Source organism: Cnephaeus nilssonii (genome assembly GCF_951640355.1).
Source record: "Cnephaeus nilssonii genome assembly, chromosome: X".
Lineage (NCBI taxonomy): Eukaryota > Metazoa > Chordata > Mammalia > Chiroptera > Vespertilionidae > Cnephaeus > Cnephaeus nilssonii.
In genome coordinates this window covers 58092964-58113079 of record NC_137071.1, presented here as the reverse complement: position 1 = coordinate 58113079, position 20116 = coordinate 58092964, and positions in this window count along the sequence as shown.

Sequence of the window (20116 nt, the reverse complement as noted above, 5' to 3'; positions counted from 1 at the left end):
ATTGGGCCTATCCCACCGTCCACAAATATCTGTGTATGAAATACCGCCAGAAGGGGGGCTGTGACGATGTAGGGGTCCTCTACTGTCCATATTGGCAGTGTTCTCACTACCACTCTGGTGCTTTATGTAGTCCACTAGTAAGTACCTCAGACCCCCCTCGGACTGTGGCCCCCTTATGTGTAATCCTGTCAGCTTTACCATATCAAACCCAGCAGACCCACTCTGAAACCAGGCTCAGCCAGCAGGAATTAGAATAGATGGAGGAGGCAGGGATTCCGGGGGTATAATTGTCCTCATCAAAACCTATATTAACCCCTGGCCTATCCCTCCCCCACTAAAGGACATTCTCTCTCGCCCCACGAACTCTGGGCCTACTCCTTTGCCCACCCTAATCAACACAACCTTTCATCTACTCTCTAACATTAATCCCTCCTTCTCTATATCTTGCTGGATTTGTCTGTCACTGGCTTGAACTCTCATCATAGCTACTCCAATCCCAACCTATTGGACCACTAACTTAACTCTTCCCTATACCAAACCTCAGCGCACCCTATACAACAGCTCTCTCTTTAATACAGAAAACACTATCTGCTTAACAAATGTCTCTCAAACCACTACCTCAGCTACCCCTACACCTTACTACTGTGCACAATCTATAAATTTACACCCTCCCTTAGCGTGCCCTCCACCTGGTATTTTTCTCCTCTGTGGGACTACGGCCTACACCTGTGTCCCCCAGGACCTGTCACACTCACTCTGTCTTTGTGTCTTCCTAACCCCCAATCTTTCTATCAGAACAGAGGGAGAACTCAAATCCTCTCTTGGTCTACTCAGGCCTCGCCACAAAAGGGCAGCCCTTGTTCCCCTCTTAGTGGGTTCGGGAGTCCTCACTGCAGTAGGGACAGGAGTAGGAGGCATTTACTCCTCTGTTCATTTCTACCACAAATTGTCTGCTGAATTTTCAGATGCTATCTCTATCATTAGCAATTCCCTTGAATCCCTTCAAAGGTAGACTCCTTAGCAGAGGTAGCCCTACAGAACGGGTGTGTTTTAGATCTCTTGACAGCAGAAAAAAAGGGGTACCTGTGTCTTTCTTAGGGAAGAATGCTGCTACTTTGTTAATTAATCAGGAATTGTCAAATATCACATTAACCCTTTGCACTCGCTTGTTTTTTCTCAATTCCTTTATTCTACTCAGGATTTAATTTTTTAAATACCCCAGATTTTACAAAGCGTGGCAGTAGAATAAAAAACTGGAGTTTCTTTTCATACAAACTTATTTATTTGGATTTTTTTATATTTCAAATTATTGATACATTCAAAGAGTATAAAAAGAGCTGCTACCGATGCTAACCGTGTCGATTCACACTCGACATCTGAGTGCAAAAGGTTAAATCCCTCTGAGACAAGATTGACCAAAGACGATGTAACCAGCAAGAAGGGGGCATGCCATTTTTGGCACTTGTCCCATGGCTCCTCTCATTATTAGGCCCACTGGTATCTAGTCTTTTAATTTTGCTCTTTGGCCCCTGTCTCATGCGCTGTTTCACTAGTTTTTTGCAGAACAGAATGGAGGCGTTCGCCAAACAGAAGGTTGGAGACACCTATCTGGCCTTGAATTCAAAACCTAGAGATACCTATGTCACCAGAATCTTTGAGACCCCACATAGATGCCCCTGACGATGCTCCCTCTCAGCAGGAAGCAGCTATGGAAGATGGACCTTCGCCCCCTGACCTTTCCTGGACTCTCAATTTTTTTTTACTATTACCAAAAACCTGGAATGATAAATCCTCCCTTCCCCCAACTGGTGGGCGGAGTATGAAGTAACCTGCAGCCCAGAAATACCTGAGTGCCAGGGTTGCCGCCGGCAACAGGGGAAGCAAAGCTTTCTCACACCCTGGCCAGGCCCACCCGCTTAAAGCAACAAAGTTTCAATTATAACCGCAACACAAATGGCTGCCACCCCCGGAGGGAGCAGCAGGCTTGGCTCCGCCCCAGGCTAAAAAGTTTCAATTGTAAAAGGAAAATAAATTCCAGATACCAGGGCCTCCCCTTGGGTTGCCAGGGGGCATGGCCGGCCTGCAAACCACCACAGGCCCCTCGCTCAGGCCGCCCCACACCCCAAGGGAACCCCACCCTGATCCAGGACACCCTTCAGGGCAAACCAGCTGGCCCCCACCCGTGCACCAGGCCTCTATCTTATCTAATAAAAGAGTAATATACAGATTGATCATCACTGCAACACACAATATAGCTGCCCCCATGTGGTCAAAGATCCTGCCCCCATGTGGACACAAGATGGCCAATACAAGATGGCCAGCAGGGGAGGGCAGTTGGGAGGCACCTGGCCTGCAAGGGAGGGCAGTTGAGAGGGACCAGGCTTGCAAGGGAGGGCAGTTGGAGGTGATCAACCCTGCAGGAGAGGGCAGTTAGGGGTGACCAGGCTGGCAGAGGAGGGAAGTTGGGGGCAAACAGGCTGGCAGGGGAGCAGTTAAGCATCAACCAGGCTGGCAGCGGAGTGGTTAGGGGGTGATCAGGCTGGCAGGCAGAAGCGGTTAGGGGCAATCAGGAAGGCAGGCAGGCAAGCAGTTGGGAGCCAGCAGTCCTGGATTGTGAGAGGGATGTCCGACTGCCCGTTTAGGCCCAATCCCACCAGGATCGGGCCTAAACGGGCAGTCGGACATCCCTCCAGGAGTTCCAGATTGGAGAGGGTACAGGCTGGGCTGAGGGACAACCCCCCGCTGTGCACGAATTTCATGCACCGGGCTTCTAGTGTTGAAATAAAAACTCTCAAATGTCTACTTTTAAGAATGCCAAAAGACTGTATGATGAAACTACATTTTTGAGAGAAGCAGAATTTTGGGCCTCAAAAATTCATCTTCTATGTGTATTTCTTTATTTGGAGAGAAGGTCGGACTAAAATTCAGCCAAATATCTACTAAATTTAAATATGTTGTTATAAACATTTCTTAAAAATAGATCAAGAGATTAGAAATACAATAAATAGAGAAAAATGGAAACCTGATTATTATATTTTATAGTCACAAACAATCCTCCATAAAATAAAGTTTTGTCTATTCATCATCTTTAATATATCACAAAGGGAAACTGCAACTTCTAGGAGTAAGGCAGTAAGTGATTTTATCAGTATTCTTCTTACCTCAGTTTTCATAAATGGAAAATGAATATTTTTCTTAACAATTTTTCTGTGTTATATCTACTAGTTTTCAAAACTTTCTGACTTTATCATGTTAAAAAAGTGAAAGAAAAACCTCATTCTTGGATTTGATTCTAGAACTGAATAAAGTTCTGCAACAAAATTGATCTTCTAAGTAGGATCAAGTAATATGTCTGCATGCAAATGTTTTTATCATGATATACTGTGCCTATTATTGCTATTATGTTAATCTTTTAAAAACTTGCATAATTAGCTAGGCTATTTCCATATCTGGTGGCTCAAATAAAGAATATTCTTTCTTGAAAATGTAAGCAATGTTAATGTGATATGATCTCCCATTTTATCATTTAAAAATATAAACATTTCAAAATATTTAATTTTATAATAAATAACTGCACTTGAAACTATACCATCTTTGACCACACAAAGTGATCAGTTTAGAAATAAAATATAATTTCAAGCATAAAAGAAAGGAAAACCACAACCATATACATGTTGACTGAGTAGTCATTGGAGAATGAAGTAACATATTTATTTTAGAATAGAATTTTCTCAGATAAACCTATAAATGCATGATTAAAGATTTAGAAACAATAAATTAAAACAAATGTAAAATTTAATCTAATCACTTAATGATATTTTAAAGTCTTTAATTTCTTTTTACTTCCTCACTGGTTAATTAAAAGTGAGCAGTCTAATTAAAATAAAACTGCTATTTTATGTTTTGTGGTACTGTTGTTGTTAAACAATATTCTGAATTACCACAAAAATTCCAATTAAAAATGGCAATTTTAATTATATCAATTCATTTAAAGTAATTTTTATAAATTTTAAAAGGAATCAGGATTAATTTTACTAAGAATGTGAGAAAACTTGGGAGATCATATCACATTAACATTGCTTACATTTTCAAGAAAGAATATTCTTTATTTATACTGACACTTTTTGCCACACTGCCACCAATCCAAGAAATAGAAAATTCCCACTATTTAGCAAACAGTAGACTTTATCAGTAATTACACTATCAATATGTGATTAAAAATAATCTACGTAATTGGGGGTTCTCCACTCAGACTATTCCTGCTTACAAGATTATACACACACTGGTAAATTCCTGAAAGTCATAATCTTATTAAAATCCTATCTAATAGTCTCTGGATCAGGAATATGGCTGCCTATGGGAAGGCAGACTGCATGATAGTGTGTGGGTGAGAGAACAAAGGGAGAGTGTGTGGTGTCATGTGGAGTGTTGTTGGTGAGTAGAGGGACAGCTATACTCCAGGAGATTGTGGGGGACGACGGTGGGGTTCCCCTGACTGGGCAACCTCCACTGCTGCTGGGTTCCCTCATGTAGTGACCAGCTCTAAAATGGAGAACACACCATCTTGAAGGGGAAAGTGGATGTTATTGGAAGTCTGAAAATCTACAACTATGGCATTCAGAGAACAGCTGCAAACCCAAGAAAATCAGTTCCCAAGTGGCAGGAGCACGGAGATTCAGAGGAGCTCTGCATCCCCTCACAGAAAGGAGAGAAATACATAACCAGACACCTGGAGACAAAGGAACACCCCGCATATGAAAGAAAAGCAGGCATCACCAGAAAAGGAAATGGAGGCAAGCAACCTGTCAGAGAAAGAATTCAGAGAAATGGTTATAAGGTGAATGAAAAGAATGGAAGACAAATTCATCAATATGTGTAAGAACCAAGAGGAAATGAAGAACCAAGAAGAAATAAAAAATGACATTGCAGCAATAAAGAACTCAATAGAAAGCATCAACAGTAGACTAGAAGAATCAGAGTACTGCATCAGTGAGCTAGAAGAAAAGGTAGGAAAAAAATACCCAAATAGAGCAGCTTCTAGAAAAACAAATTAAAAAGCAGTAGGAGAGCCTAGGGGAACTTTGGGACAAGAAACGAAACAACATCCACATAATAGGGTTCCAGAAGGAGAGGAAATGGAGCAAGGAATAGAAAACCTCTTTTAAGAAATAATGACAGAAAACTTCCCTGGTATAGGGAAGAAAAAACTCACACAAATCCAAGAAGCTCAAAGAGTCCCAAACAAAATGAACCCCAAAAGACCAATGCAAAGGCACATTATAATTAAATTGGCAAACACCAATGACAAAGTAAGAATCTTAAAAGTGGCCAGAGAGAGACAGAAAGTTATATACAAAGGATTCCCCCATCAGACTAGCAACTGGTTTCTCAAGAGAAACACATCAGGCCAGAAGGAAATGGAATGAAATATACAAAGTCATGCAAAGGAAGGATCTGAATCCAAGAATACTGTACACAGCAAGACAATCAAAACAGAGGGTGAAATCAGGAGCTTCACAGACAAAAAAGGACTAAGGGAGTTTATTACCACCAAACCAGCAATGCAAGAAATGCTAAAGGGTCTGCTGTAAAAAGAAGAAATAGGAAGCAAAGAAAGAACACAGGGGTAAAGAATAAAAATGGCGACAAAAAAGAACCTATCAATAATAACTTTAAATGTAAATGGGTTAAATGCCCCAATCAAAAGACATAGTGTAATGGATTAGATAACAAAACATGACCCATATATCTGCTGTCTACAGAAAATAGTGGTTTTTTTTTTTCTGAAACCCACCTCAGAAAAAAAAGAGGTACACAGACTGATGGCAAAGGGATGGAAAAAGGTTTCTCAGGTGAATGGAAATGAAAAAAAAGCTGGGGTAGCAATACTTATATCTGACAAATTAGATCTCAAAGTAAAGGACATAAAAAAAGATAAGGAAGCCCACTTCATAATACTAAAGGGAATAATCCAACAAGAAAAAATAACTCTGGTAAACATATATGCACTCAATACAGGAGCACCCAATTACATTAAAAAAAAGACAACTCATGGAGGATATCAAGGGAGAGATTGACAGCCACACAATCATAGCAGGGGACCCTAATATCCCACTATCACCATTGGACAAATCCTCTAAACAAAAAATCAGCAAAGAAATATCAGTCCTAAATGACTCACTAGACAAGATGGAAATAATTGCAATCTTCAGAATATTTCAATCCAAAGTCACAGAATATACATTCTTCTCAAGTAAACATGGGTCGTTATCAAAGATAGACCATATATTGAGTCACAGGCAAAGTCTCTTCAAATTCAAGAAGATAAAAATCATATTAAGCATCTTCTCTGATCACAATGGCATAAAACTGGAAATCAACAATAATAAAAACAATACAAAAAAACCAAACACATGGAGTCTAAATAGCATGCTATTAAATAAGGAATGGGTTACCAGAGAGATCAAAGAAGAAATAAAAAACATCAAGGCAACAAAAGACAACGAAAACACAAAAATCCAAAATCTATGGAACACAGCGAAAGTAGTCTTGATAGGGAACTTCATAGCTCTACAAGCCTACTTAAAAAATAAATAAATAAATAAATAAATAAATAAATAAATAAATAAATAAATAAGAAACAATGGTAATAAATTAACTAACCCTACAATTTAAAGAGTTAGAAAGAGAGTAACAAGAAAAGCCCAGTGTAAGTAGAAGGAAGGAAATAATAAAAATGAGAGTGGAGATAAACAACATAGAGACAAAAAAAACAATACTAATGATCAACAAAACCAAACCAAGGGCTGGTTCTCTGAAAGGATAAACAAGATTGATGAACCTCTAGCCAGGGTCACCAAGAAGGAAAAAGAGAAGACCTAAATAAACAAAATCAGAAATTAAAGAGGCTAAATCACAACAGACCACATAAAAATACATAGGATTGTTAAAAAATACTATGAACAACTCTATTCCAACAAATTGAACAACTTGGAGGAAATGGACATATTCCTAGAAAAATATAACCTTCCAAAACTCAATGAGGAAGAATCTAAACATCTCAATAGGCCAATAACTATGGAAGAAATTGAAACAGACATCAAAATCTTCCAGCAATCAAAAGCCTGGAGCTAGATGGCTTCACAGGGGAGTTTTACCAAACATTCAAGGGAAAAATGTAACCTGTCCTCCTAAGACTATTCCAAAAAATTCAAGAGGAAGAAACACTTCCAAGCTCATTTTATGAAGTCAGCATCACCTTAATACCAAAACCAGATAAAGACAACACAATGAAAGAGAATTACAGGCCAATATCCCTCATGAACATAGATGCCAAAATCCTCAACAAAATTCTAGCAAATCGGCTCCAGCAGTACATCAGAAAGATGATACACACATGACCAAGTAGAATTTATCCCAGAGATGCAATGATGGTACAATATCTACAAATCAATAAATGTGATACATCACATAAACAAATTGAGAGATAAAAATCACATAGTCATATCAATTGATGCAGAAAAAGCATTTGACAAAATCCAACACACTTCCTTGATAAAAACTCTCAGCAAGGTTGGAATAGAAGGATCATACGTCAACATAATAAAAGCCATATACTGTAAACCCACAGCCAACATCATACTCAATGGGCAAAAACTAAAACCATTTCCCCTAAGAACAGGAACAAGACAGGGATGCCCACTCTCACCATTCCTGTTCGACACAGTACTGGAAGTATTAGCTATTGAGAATAGACAAGAAGAATAAAGAAAAGGCATCCAAATTGGAAAAATATAAATAAATAAATAAATAAATAAATAAATAAATAAATAAATAAACAAACAAACAAACAAAAACAATGGTAATAAATTAACTAACCCTACAACTGAAAGAGTTAGAAAGTGAGCAACAAGAAAAGCCTTAATTGCAGATGACATGATACTGTACATAAAAAACCCTAAAGACTCCATCACAAAATTATTAGACTTAATAAATGAATTCAGCATTGTAGCAGGATACAAAATTAATGATAAGAAATCTATGGCATTTCTATACACCAATAGTGAACTTACAGAAAGGGAGACTAAAAAAGCAATCCCATTTACCATCATAACAAAAAAATTAAGATACCTAGGAATAAACTTAACTAAACAGATAGAGGAAGATGTAAACAGATGGAAGAACATACCATGTTCATGGGTTGGTAGAATCAACATCATTAAAATGTCCATACTACCCAAAGCAATCTATAGATTCAATGCACTCCCCATTAAAATACCAACGGCATATGTCACAGACCTAGAAACAGCTCTCCAAAAATTCATCTGGAATAAAAAAAGACCCCGAAAAGCTGCAGTAATCCTGAGAAAGAAGAACAAAGTAGGTAGGATAACAATACCAGATTTCAAGCTGTACTACAAAGCCACTGTCATCAAAACAGCCTTGTAATGGCACAAGAACAGACATCTAGACCAATGGGATAGAATAGAGAACCCAGATATCGACCCAAGTCACTATGCTCAAATATTTGACAAAGAAGGCATGAACATACAATGGAGTCAAGACAGTCTCTTCAATAAATGGTGTTGCGGAAATTGGACAAATACATGCAAAAAAATGAAACTAGACCACCAACTTACACCATACACATAATAAATTCAAAATAGATAAAGGCTTAAACATAAGATGGGAAACTATAAAAATACTAGAGGAATCCATAGGTAGCAAAATCTCAGACATATGCCAATGCAATTTCTTCACATATACCGCTCCTAGGGCAATGGTAACTAAAGAGAAAATAAACAAATGAAAATAAAAAGCTTTTGCACAGCAAAAGCAACCATCAATAAAACAACAAGAAAGCCCACTGTATGGGAGAACATATTTGCAAATATTATCACTGATAAAGGTTTTAATCTCCAACATTTACAGGGAACTCATACAACTTAATAAAAGGAAGATAGATGATCCAATAAATAAATGGGCAAGGGACCTAAATAGATACTTTTCAAAAGAATACAGAAGGAAGGCCAAGAGACATATGAAAACATGCTCAAAGTCACTAATTATCTGAGAGATTCAAATCAAAATGACAATGCGGTACCATCTCACTCCTGTCAGAATGGCTATCATCAACAAATCAACAAACGACAAGTGCTGGCGAGGATTCGGAGAAAATGGAACCCTCGTGCACTGCTGTTGGGAATGCAGACTGGTGCAGCCATTGTGGAGAACAGTATGGAGTTTCCTCAAAAAACTAAAAATGGAGCTCCCATTTGACCCAGTAATCCCACTTCTAGGAATATATTCTAAGAAATTAGAAACACCAATCAGAAAGGATATATGCACCCCTATGTTCATAGCAGCACAATTCACCATAGCTAAGATTTGGAAACAGCCTAAGTGTCCATCAGCAGATGAGTGGATTAGAAAACTATGGTACATCTACACAATGGAATACTACGCTGCTATAAAAATGAAGGAATTCTTACCATCTGCAGCAACATGGATGGATCTGGATAGCATTATGTTAAGTGAAATAAGCCAGGCAATGAAAGAAAAGTACCACCTGATCTCACTCATTTATGGAAAGTAAAGAACATTATAATCTGATTAACAAAAAGATAGATACAGAAGCAGTAAAGCATGGAACAGACTGAAATTACAGCAGGAAGGCTGGGGAGTGTTGGGGAAGGGGGGAAAGCAATCAACCGTAGGACTTGTATGCATGCTTATAAACACAACCAATGGACACAAGTCACTGGGGGGGGGGGTGGGATGAGGCCATGGGAGAGGGGTCAGGGGAGGCTGGGGGAAGGTCAATGGGGAAAAAAAGGAGATATATGTACTACTATATGTAATACTTTAAACAATAAAAAATAAAATAAAAATAAAATATTATCTAATAAAGAGAAATATGCTAATTTACCCTCATGCCATTGATAAGATGGTGGCACCCACCGCCAATAAGGAGGGAATATGCTAATTTACTGCCCTGCCCTCAAAGTTGCTGGTGCCCACAGCCAATAAGGAGGGAATATGCTCTTTGACTGTCACACCCTCCATGATGGTGGTACCCACAGCCATAAGATGGCAACACCCAGTCCCTTCAGCCCTGCCTCCAGAGTCCCCCAGTCTCCTTAGCCTCCCAGCCACCCAGGGCCGGCCTACGGCACAAGCAAGCCTTGTATGGCGGCTGCCCAGCTGCTCAGGGCTGCCTGAGCCTCAGGTAAGCAAGGCCAGCCAAGGATTGTGCTGCCGGCAGTGGCAGCAGCAAAGGTGTGATGGGGCATCGCCTTCCTCTGATCTCTGGGTCGCCTTCCTCCCCTGAGGGCTCCTGGACTATGAGAGGGGGCAGGCCAGGCTGAGGGATGCCCCCCCTCCAGTGCATGAATTTTCATGCACCGGGCTTCTAGTAAAATATAAAGGAAACAAAGTCCATGTTTCTGCAAAGTATTATGATGACATCTCAATTAGCTTAATCTTAATACAACTTCTAAAGTTTATAAAAATTAAAATAAAATTAGTGAGCATTTTTAAGTTCTTATTAAATGCCAAACATGGTGCTCAGTATATTTAATACAACTATCCTATGATGTATGTACTATTATTGTCACTTCTATTTACATATGAGGACATGAGGCTCTAAGAGTTTAAGTAACTTTCCTAAGGTTTCAGAGCTACGAGGTATTCAGCTAGAATTTGAAAGCAGATTGATCTGACTCCAAAGTTTAAGCCCTTAACTATGACACAGATTTTATTCAAGATAAAATATGTTTGTGTTCACTTATATTAAAACAAACAAACTCAACCTAGCAATGTCTTAGTATTGGAATCTAGATCAAGATTATTGAGGTGATCACTCAGTAAAGATTTGATCTACATGAAAATGTGACTTTAGGAAAAATTAGAAAGGTATTTGATGCCAAATTATTTTATTAATTTAACTTATCCCTAGGAATAACATTTTCTCACTTTTCTGAAAATGGGTAAACAATAATATGCAGGTCTCATTCTATGTGTATAATGAATACTATAATCAACATTATAGTACAAATACTATAAATCTTCTGTATAAAGAACTAAATACAATCTTTTGATCCAAATGCCTATCTTCTTATTAGAAAAATGTCTGCTCATCCAATAAGTAATTGAATAGGAAAATAAATTTCCTTTGTGCTACATCTCATTGAAATTGATGTTACATAATTGGCTAATTTGTAGTAATAACATTTAATGGAATTACGTTTCATTTTCAGGAACTCATGTGAAAATTAGGTAAGAAGTCCCAACTTCACAAACTGTACTTTCTCCAGAAATATGCACTATTCATAAAGATTTCTCCAACACTAATTTTTACTTAATTCTTATGTAATATTGACAAATATGCACATATGAGCCCTATATTCAGAAACTATCTTCATTGATAATCATTATAACTTGGAAGTTATTACCAGTAAAGCTACAATTTCTGTCTTTCAGTATATCTCCTGTACTGTGGCTTTTGAATATTAAGTTGAACCTTATAAAATTGCTGATATTAAACCAATTTTGACCTGAAAAATAGCAATTCCGTATGCTCCTACTTTATATATTTGGCCTAGGTATAGTGAGACTTTCACTACTATTCAATTCTCTATTATACATACAGAAAATTAATTCTAAGCATATGAGGAATATGCAAATTGAGAGGACAGAAAAACTTATTTAGAAATTATCAAAATTGGTGGGCCTCCCAATAATGTAACTTTGATGTGGAGTGAGCAGCAGGTTGCTTAAATAAGTAAAGAAAAATTACTTATTTGAGACATGATAAAGGCAAGACAGACAATGTACAAGATGTGGCAGTGAGAAGCAGAAAATAAAGGGGATCAAAGAAGATTAATTTTAGTCTCTAAACTATGTGCAGTATACTCTACTAACATAGGTAACTGTAAAGAAAAAAACAATAAGGTAATACTAAGATAAGCTGGAAGAAAAAAATTACCTCTATTTAACTTGTAGATTTTCTCTGCACTGTAACACAGATTGTCAATAAAAACTTGGATACACAGGTTACTCCATCTCTCCTAATGTATGTATGCAGGGTAACATTTGCATGTGAATGATTGTCCTTTAATCATATACAAAGCAAAAAGGACAGGAAGAGTACCTATCCCACTTGAAGAATGACCAGTTTTTTAATTCCCTCAGTTAAGTCTTTTCTCTAGTAACCACTTCTTCATGAAATCACATTGTTAATGTATCAGTGTGTTTTAACATCAGTCAGGATTTTGTTTCATTTATATAAAGTTCTTAAACATATTTTGTCATCCCAGATTCTTGCATCTACTAAGCATCTTTCACTTATATTAACTAAGCATGATTGTTATGTATGTAACACCTGAAGGACTGATAACAAATGTTATTTTTTAAATGTTTTTATGGATTTTAGAGAGAGAGGAAGGGAGAGAAACATCCATTGGCTGCCTCTAGCACACCCCCTAATGGGGATCAAGCCTGCAACCCAGGCATGTGCCCTGACCGGTTATTGCCCCCATGACCTTTTGTTGCATGGGAGGAAGCTCAACCAACTGAGCCACACCAGTCAGGGCCAAATGTCATTTTTAATACAGTCTGAGAGCCTAATATTTAGAGTCTAGGTGAATCTATTTACACATTGAAAAATCATTTTCCAAAGCAAATAATTGATATTTAATGTTATAATATGTTAATATCACATAAAATTTTAGCTTTAAGTAATATCAAAATATTTCTAGCTTTAAAATGTAATTTTATATGAATTTACATTTTAGATAAAGTTTTAAAGTATTTATGTCACTCCAAATAAAAGTAAAATGTGGCTTTCAAAAATGAAAGTTTTATTGCATTCTGAAAAGCCATGCTAAGCTATTTCCTTTCTATTGAAAATAATCAAGTGTAAAACTACCATTTCTATGCAAATGTGTTTCAATTAGTTTATGTTAAAAATGTATATTACTCAGGTACAATATGCAGCCTATATCTTAAATTCTGTTAGTAACTTAAAAATGAAGAAACACACATTGCAACCCCAGAGCCTCTTTCATATTGACTAACGAAGGTATAAAATAAATGTTTCTCTTTGAAAGAATTTACATTTTGTCTTCTAAGTTAAATATGTAACTGACTTACTTATTAAAATCATTTTATTTGAAGCCCAGATGGGATAATGAACTTTTATAAAAATAGCATTCTATGTCTTTTATTTTAATGAATAGATTTTTTATTTAAACTAAATATTCCTAAAAGTTAAATTGACGCCCCTGGGTCCGGGCGAGGCCACGCGCCCCTGGGTCCGAGCGAGACTGGGTCCTGGGTCTGGGCTAGGCTGCGCACCCCTGGGCCCAGGTGAGGCCACGTGCCCCTGGTTCTGGGTGAGGCCTCACGCCTCTGGGTCTGGGTGAAGCTGGGTACCAGGTCTGGGTGAGGCCATGCCCTTGGGTCCGGGTGAGGCCGCGCGCCCCTGGGTCTGGGAGAGGCCACGCACCCCTAGGTCTGGGTGAGGCTGGGTCCCAGGCCCGGGTGAGGCCTCACGTCCCAGGTCTGGGTGAGGCTGCGCGACCCTGGGTCCGGGTGAGGCCACGCGCCCCTGGGTCCGGGTGAAGCTGGATCCCAGGTCCGGGTGAGGCCGCGCCCCTGGGTCCGGGAGAGGCCACGCACCCCTGGGTCCGGGTGAGGCCGTGCGCCCCCGGGTCCAGGTGAGGCCATGTGCCCCTGGGTCCGGGTGAGGCTGCGTGCCCCTGGGTCTAGGTGAGGCTGGGTCCCGGGCCAGGGTGAGGCCATGTGCCCCTGGGTCCAGGAGAGGCCATGTGCCCCTGGGTCCGGGTGAGGCTGCGTGCCCCTGGGTCTAGGTGAGGCTGGGTCCCGGGCCAGGGTGAGGCCATGTGCCCCTGGGTCCAGGAGAGGCCATGTGCCCTTGCATCCGGGTGAAGCTGGGTCCCGGGCCCGGGTGAGGCTACGTGCCCCCGGTTCCGGGTGAGGCCGTGCGCCCCTGGGTCCTGGGGAGGCCGCGTGCCCCTGGATCCGGGTGAGGCCACACGCCCCTAGGTCCGGGTGAGGCTGGATCCGGGTCCGGGTGAGGCCGTGCGCCCATGAGTCCAGGTGAGGCCGCGCCCCTGGGTCTGGGCGAGACCAAACCAGAGGGAGTCAGACCTGCATTACCACCATTTGTCCACCATCCAGAACTGAAAAGTCAGTGCTGACATGTACACATAAGGAACTGGTGGACATTGAAATTGGGTCTCAAAAGATCTGTTGGTCCAGAAAGAAACTCACTACAGCCTGGTTCATTTGCCTGTCAGCATAACTATTATTGCTCATCTCACATTCGGTTCTTATAAGTATATTTCTAGTAACACATGATCTCACTCATCTAGGGGAAATGATGAACAACATAGACTGATGAACAAGAACAGACCCAGAAACAAGGAGGCATCGACCAGACTGTCGGGCCTCAGAGGGAGGGTAGGGGAGGGTGGGGGTAAGGGGGAGAGATCAACCAAAGGATTTGTGTGCATGCATACGATCCTAACCAATGGTTAAGGACAACAGGGGTGTGGGGGCATCCGTGGGGAGGGGTGTGGGATGGGAATGGGGGGATGAGGACAAATATGTGATACCTTAATCAATAAAGAAATTAAAAATAATAATAATAATAAAATAAAGTGAAGTAGGATTTAGATCAATGTTCCTATTCAGAAAAAAATAAAACACATGAATAAAATATTTTTTAAAAAGTTAAATTGAATTATTAACTGAATGTTTTTATGATAAGATTACCAGTAGTTTGTTTTTGGTTTTGTCTTTTTTCAAGTTAGTGATAGCAGCAGAAGGGGGTTCTTAGTTTTCAAAAGTTATTGATGCCTGGCTGGTATGGCTTTGTGGTTGAGTGACTGCCTATGAACCAGGAGGTCATGGTTTGATTCCTGCTCAGGTCACATGCTTGGGTTGTGGGCTCAATCCCCAGCAGGGGGTGTGCAGGAGTTAGCTGATCAATGATTCTCTCTCATTATTGATGTTTCTATCTCTCTCCCCATCTCTTTTCCTCTCTAAAATCAATAAAAAATATATTGTTTAAAAAAGAAAGTTATTGGTGACTCATATGCTAGATGCAAGTCAAATGAGCACAAAAACAGTATTACACATGAATAATCATTTTAATTAAAGCAGTTATCTATTTTGAGTCACCTTTGTTCAAAATTCTAGTAAAAATATAAGTACATGTTTATATATTTGTTTTATTTATCAGGCAAGATTTAGATATATACCATAAATGAAAGCCCTATTCTCCTGAGCATGTACTAGTTTATTCTGCATCTCCAAGACAATTGAGAGCAAGAAAAGGGCCAAATATGAATGGGACAAATATTTGCCTTAAATATCCCAGGAACATATACCTACTTGTAATTTTTCTTTAATTTTAGAAAAACAGATAATGTTTTGAAAAGTACAATAAAAGGGATTTTCAAACATTGTTTTGGCATAGAAAGATGTACCTCTGTAGAACAAAAATAGAAAACAGTGACTTGCACAGTCAGTGTGGCTCAATGTTGAGCGTATGCACAAGGAGGTCACAGTTCGATTCCAGGTCAGGGCACATGCTTGTGTTTCAGGCTTGATCCCTAGTGGGAGAGCGGGGTGCAGGATGTTTCTCATCATTGTGTTTCTATCTCTCTCTCCCTCCCCCTTCCTCTCTGAAATAAATTAAAAATATGTTTTTTAAAAAATAAAGAAAACAGTGACTTGAAGGTAAAATATTTAATCTTTCAACAAATCACTTTCTGAAGAAAGAGAGGTGAAAATTCAGTGAAAGAAAGAAAAAGTACAGTCGAAGGAAAGGATAAAGTGGTAGAAAGTGGAAGATTATAAAAACTGTTGGGCAAAAGCCTAATGAGGTATGAGGTAAATCTCCCTACTTTGTGAACTTGTCAACTTTCTCTGATCTGGGTTGTGGTGATGCTTGTTACTAATCTTTCCTAATAATAGAGAAGCATGTAAATTGACCATACCTCTGCTATGTCCACAGCCAATCAGAGTAAGTATGCAAATGAATCCAACAAAGATGGAGGTTAATTTGCATGCATACCTGGGTCCCGGGAACCTCCTCGGCACCCAGGTCACTCCCAGCTAGCCATCGGAAGGGGGGTCCTTCCCAAGTCTAAAGCCTTGGGCAGAGGCTTTAGGCTTGGGAAGGGGCCAAGCCTGCGATCAGAGGGGCATGGGGGGCCCCTTTCCCAAGCCTAAACCCTGGGGCGGAGGGAAGGGAAAAAAAACAATGAAAACATATCCTCAGGTGAGGATAAAAAGAAAAATAAAGAAAGAAATGTCATATCCTATGAAAAACATATCTTGAAAATGCCTAAAGAAAGTTGTCATTTTTTAATGGTGAAGGGACTGGAGTCCGTGTTGATGAAAATACCTTGGTGGCTGCAGTGACTGGCAGTGGCTGCAGCAGCGGAGTGATGGAGCTGGCGCCTTCCCTTGATCAGCCCGGTCGCCTCACGCAAAGGGAGGCCAGACTGCAGCTTAGGTCCGCTCCCAACTAGACATCCCCTGAGGGCTACCAGTATGTGAGAGGGGTGCAGGCTGGGCTGAGGGACCCCGCCCCAGTGCATGAATTCCATGCACCGGTCCCCTAGTGGGTCAATAAAAAATATTTAGAATTGATTATTCAGATGAAAACTTAAAAATCTAGTTTGTTTTTCTATTAGTATACATAATAATTTCAAATTTTTATTTAAGAACATGTATCTAATCATTATATTGCCATTTTTCTAAGCAATAAATTGTGAGCATATGTGTCCATATATGCCTTTACATAAATATCAATGTCTAATATATGAAAATATACATGTATCGTAATTCTACAAATGCACTTCAAATAATGTTTAGAAACATATGCAACTTATTTATATACCATCACAATCAGTTTTTCTAATGTTATGTATAATATTTAATTTTAAAAACTTATTTATGAGCATGTTAGTATTTAGTATTTGTGATCATTTCTAAATATCAATGTAGTTAAATATAAATATACTAGAGGCCCACTGCATGAAAATTTGTGCACTGGAGGGGGTCCCTCAGCCGGGCCTGCCCCCTCTCACAGTCCGGGAGCCCTCAGAGGATGTCCTACTGACAACTTAGGCCCACTCCCTTAAGCCACAGTCTGGCTTCCCTCTGTGGGAGATGACCGGACCAATCAGGGGAAGGTGCTGTCCCCATCACCCAGCTGCTGTTGCCACTGCAGGCTGCTGTGGCTGCTGGCACTCGGCCCTCGCTTCTTAGTGTTGCCTCCATCCCCTGCCCACTGGTTGGTGGGGGGCAATCTGGGGCCAGGCCAGCTGGGGGAGGGGCCGTAGGAGGTTGAGGCACAGCAGGTCACACCCCATCAGCCTCTGTGGCTGCCTCTGCGGAAGGGACAGCACTGGGACCAGCACCATGCAGCCCCCTCTCTCACTGGCTGCCTCTGCGGAAGGGGCCATGGTGCTCGAACGGCCCCATGCCGCCGCCTCTCCCGCGCTGCTGCCTCTCTCGCACTGGTGGCCCTCAGTCCTTGGAGCTGCTGCACCTCTGTCTGGAAGGACATCTGGAAGATGTCTGGTCTATCTGTTCTAATTAGCATATCACCTTTTTGTTAGTATAAATGTATATAAATGTAAGATATTTAAAGCCTCAAATATTTCAGTTCTATTCTTCTGAGTAATACAATTTTTAATGTCTTATGACTTATTTTCAATCTCTCAGAAAAAAATTGTTCAGTGGCCATTATTTTTATTTCACAGACAAGAAACTGTTTTGGTAGTTATGAAGGAATTTATAGTAAATCAAAATGAATGGCCTGAAAGCTATTTTCTCTTGTTAATCTTTAAACAATCTTATTAGGCTCAATTATATCATTTACTATGCTGTATCAAAAAAGTTTGTGTTTTACTCCTCATAACAAATAATCTCATAGTGAATATTTGACATTCATTCTTGTAAGCAAAGCACAATGTCCCAATAGAAATGGAGCCACTAACTCAACAGAAATACATATGTTTTTATTTTATTGTTGAACTGAAAAAGTAATAGACATTTTAGTTATAGATATGCCTTCTTAAAATCAGTGTGAAAATAGAATAATTTGTGCTATGGAGGTTATGAATTTAGCTCAAATCTCTATTCAACTCTATAGAATAGTCTTCTAAAATTTCTATTTTAAATTCTCATGGTTGCAAGGTTTTAAAAAAAATTAGTTCAGAAAAATATTACAAAATATAGAGTAGGCCAGAAATGAACTAATCAAAGTCTCTGGAGAAGATTAGGGATTAATAATTAATTAGTGAGAGCTACGGGCTTGGACACGGAGACCATGCCATCTTGAAGGGGAAAGTGGATCTTATTGGAAGCCTGACAATCTATAACTGTGGCAACAACCGAACAGCTGCAAACCCCAGAACACCGGTCCCCAATTGGCGCAAACACGCAGATTCAGAGGAGCTCTACACTCCAACACGGAAAGGTATGATTTCCCCTGGGATAAGGTGAGCTCTCTGGTCCCAGCGGGAGAGAGAAATGCACACACTACGGGAGCTGGAGGACTGGGGGAAGTCTGTGCCTAGAAAAATCCGTGGCTGTTGGGGCTGGCGTGATCCGTGAATGTGGAAGGGGGTCCTCAGCGCTGCTAACAGAAGGGATCTCTAAAAAGCAACCCATTTTGATCTGATGCAAAAGGACAGCCTAAACATTTCAAAAGTGTGCCAGCTGCTTAGACCCAAGGGGGAAAGGGGGTCTGCGCAGATTTATTCGCAGCCCCGTTGTTCACACACTTGGGCTCTTTCCTCTTCAAATTCCTGCTTCTGATTACTAAGCCCAATACATAGGATCACCCAGTTGGGGACACCCTGGGAGACTTCAGGGGAAAGTTGTTTCTCTGGAACCTGGGTATCAGAGTGGGGAGTGATCATCAGAGAGCCAGCTCTGGGGCAGCCCACTCCCACAAACCAGTATTGAGTACCACAGGGAAAGCAGGATCTAAGCACAGGATAGAGAGACCATATAGATCTACAAGTCAATCCAGAAACACTGCCACCAAGGGGCTGAATCACAAATTGACACTTGTGTAATCAAAAATAAAGGAATACAAGAAAATAAGACACCACTTGCTTAAAAATCAGGACTGGCTTACAACACTGAGGAGCAGTGGAACACAGGGAACTGCAATACTGTCCGGACTGGGAAACAGGCTTACCAAACAGAACAATAGAGGAAGTGAATGACCTTCACAACTGTACATTTTATTTTATTTTATTTTATTTTTATTTTCATTTTTTTCATCTTTTACTTAAGAAAACATTTTTTTCTTTTTTCCTCACTTGAATTTACCTTTTTAATTATTACATTTTTATTTTCAATCAGTATTATTACTACTACTATTTTACCTTTTTTTAAAAAGTGTCATTTTATTTTCTCTTTATTTTACTTTGGGATTAGTGTTCTACATTCTATTTTCATCATTCCTTTAGCATCATTTTACTCTAGCTCAACTCTACCTTTATGCCATCACTCTCTTCCTAACTTTTCCCCTTTTAGTGTCCTGTTTCTCTTACCCTTTTCCTGATTTAGATTTTCCCTATTCTTTCTGTTTACCTCCTGTTAAAATTTCACTCTACTTAAATATCTAATTTTCAATCCCCTGTTCCAAGTCCATACACACCTCTCTCTTCTCTGTCTTAATTATCCAAAAAATTGTTTTTCTCTCTGTCTTTTGTTATTGTTTGTTTGAATGTTGATTATATCAATTTTTTATGCTTTTTTGTGAGATTGTTTTGCTTATTCTTTTTGTATGTTTGTTTGTTTTTTGCTTGCTTTGTTTTTGTTTAATTTTGCTTCAGTTTCCCTTGCCTTGCTTGATATTAGTTGGTGTTTAGAGTTTGTATTAATCTCCAGGTACTTGTTGCTGACATTTGGTAGGATTAGTGGCTGTTCTATTGGAGTTTTTTTCCCCATTTATATAGTCTGTTCCCTTTTTCTTTCTTAGTCTCTTTCTTTTCCCTCTAACTTTTTTTTCTTTTTCCAATTTCATTTTCACATTCCGTTTTTTTTCTTTCTTTTT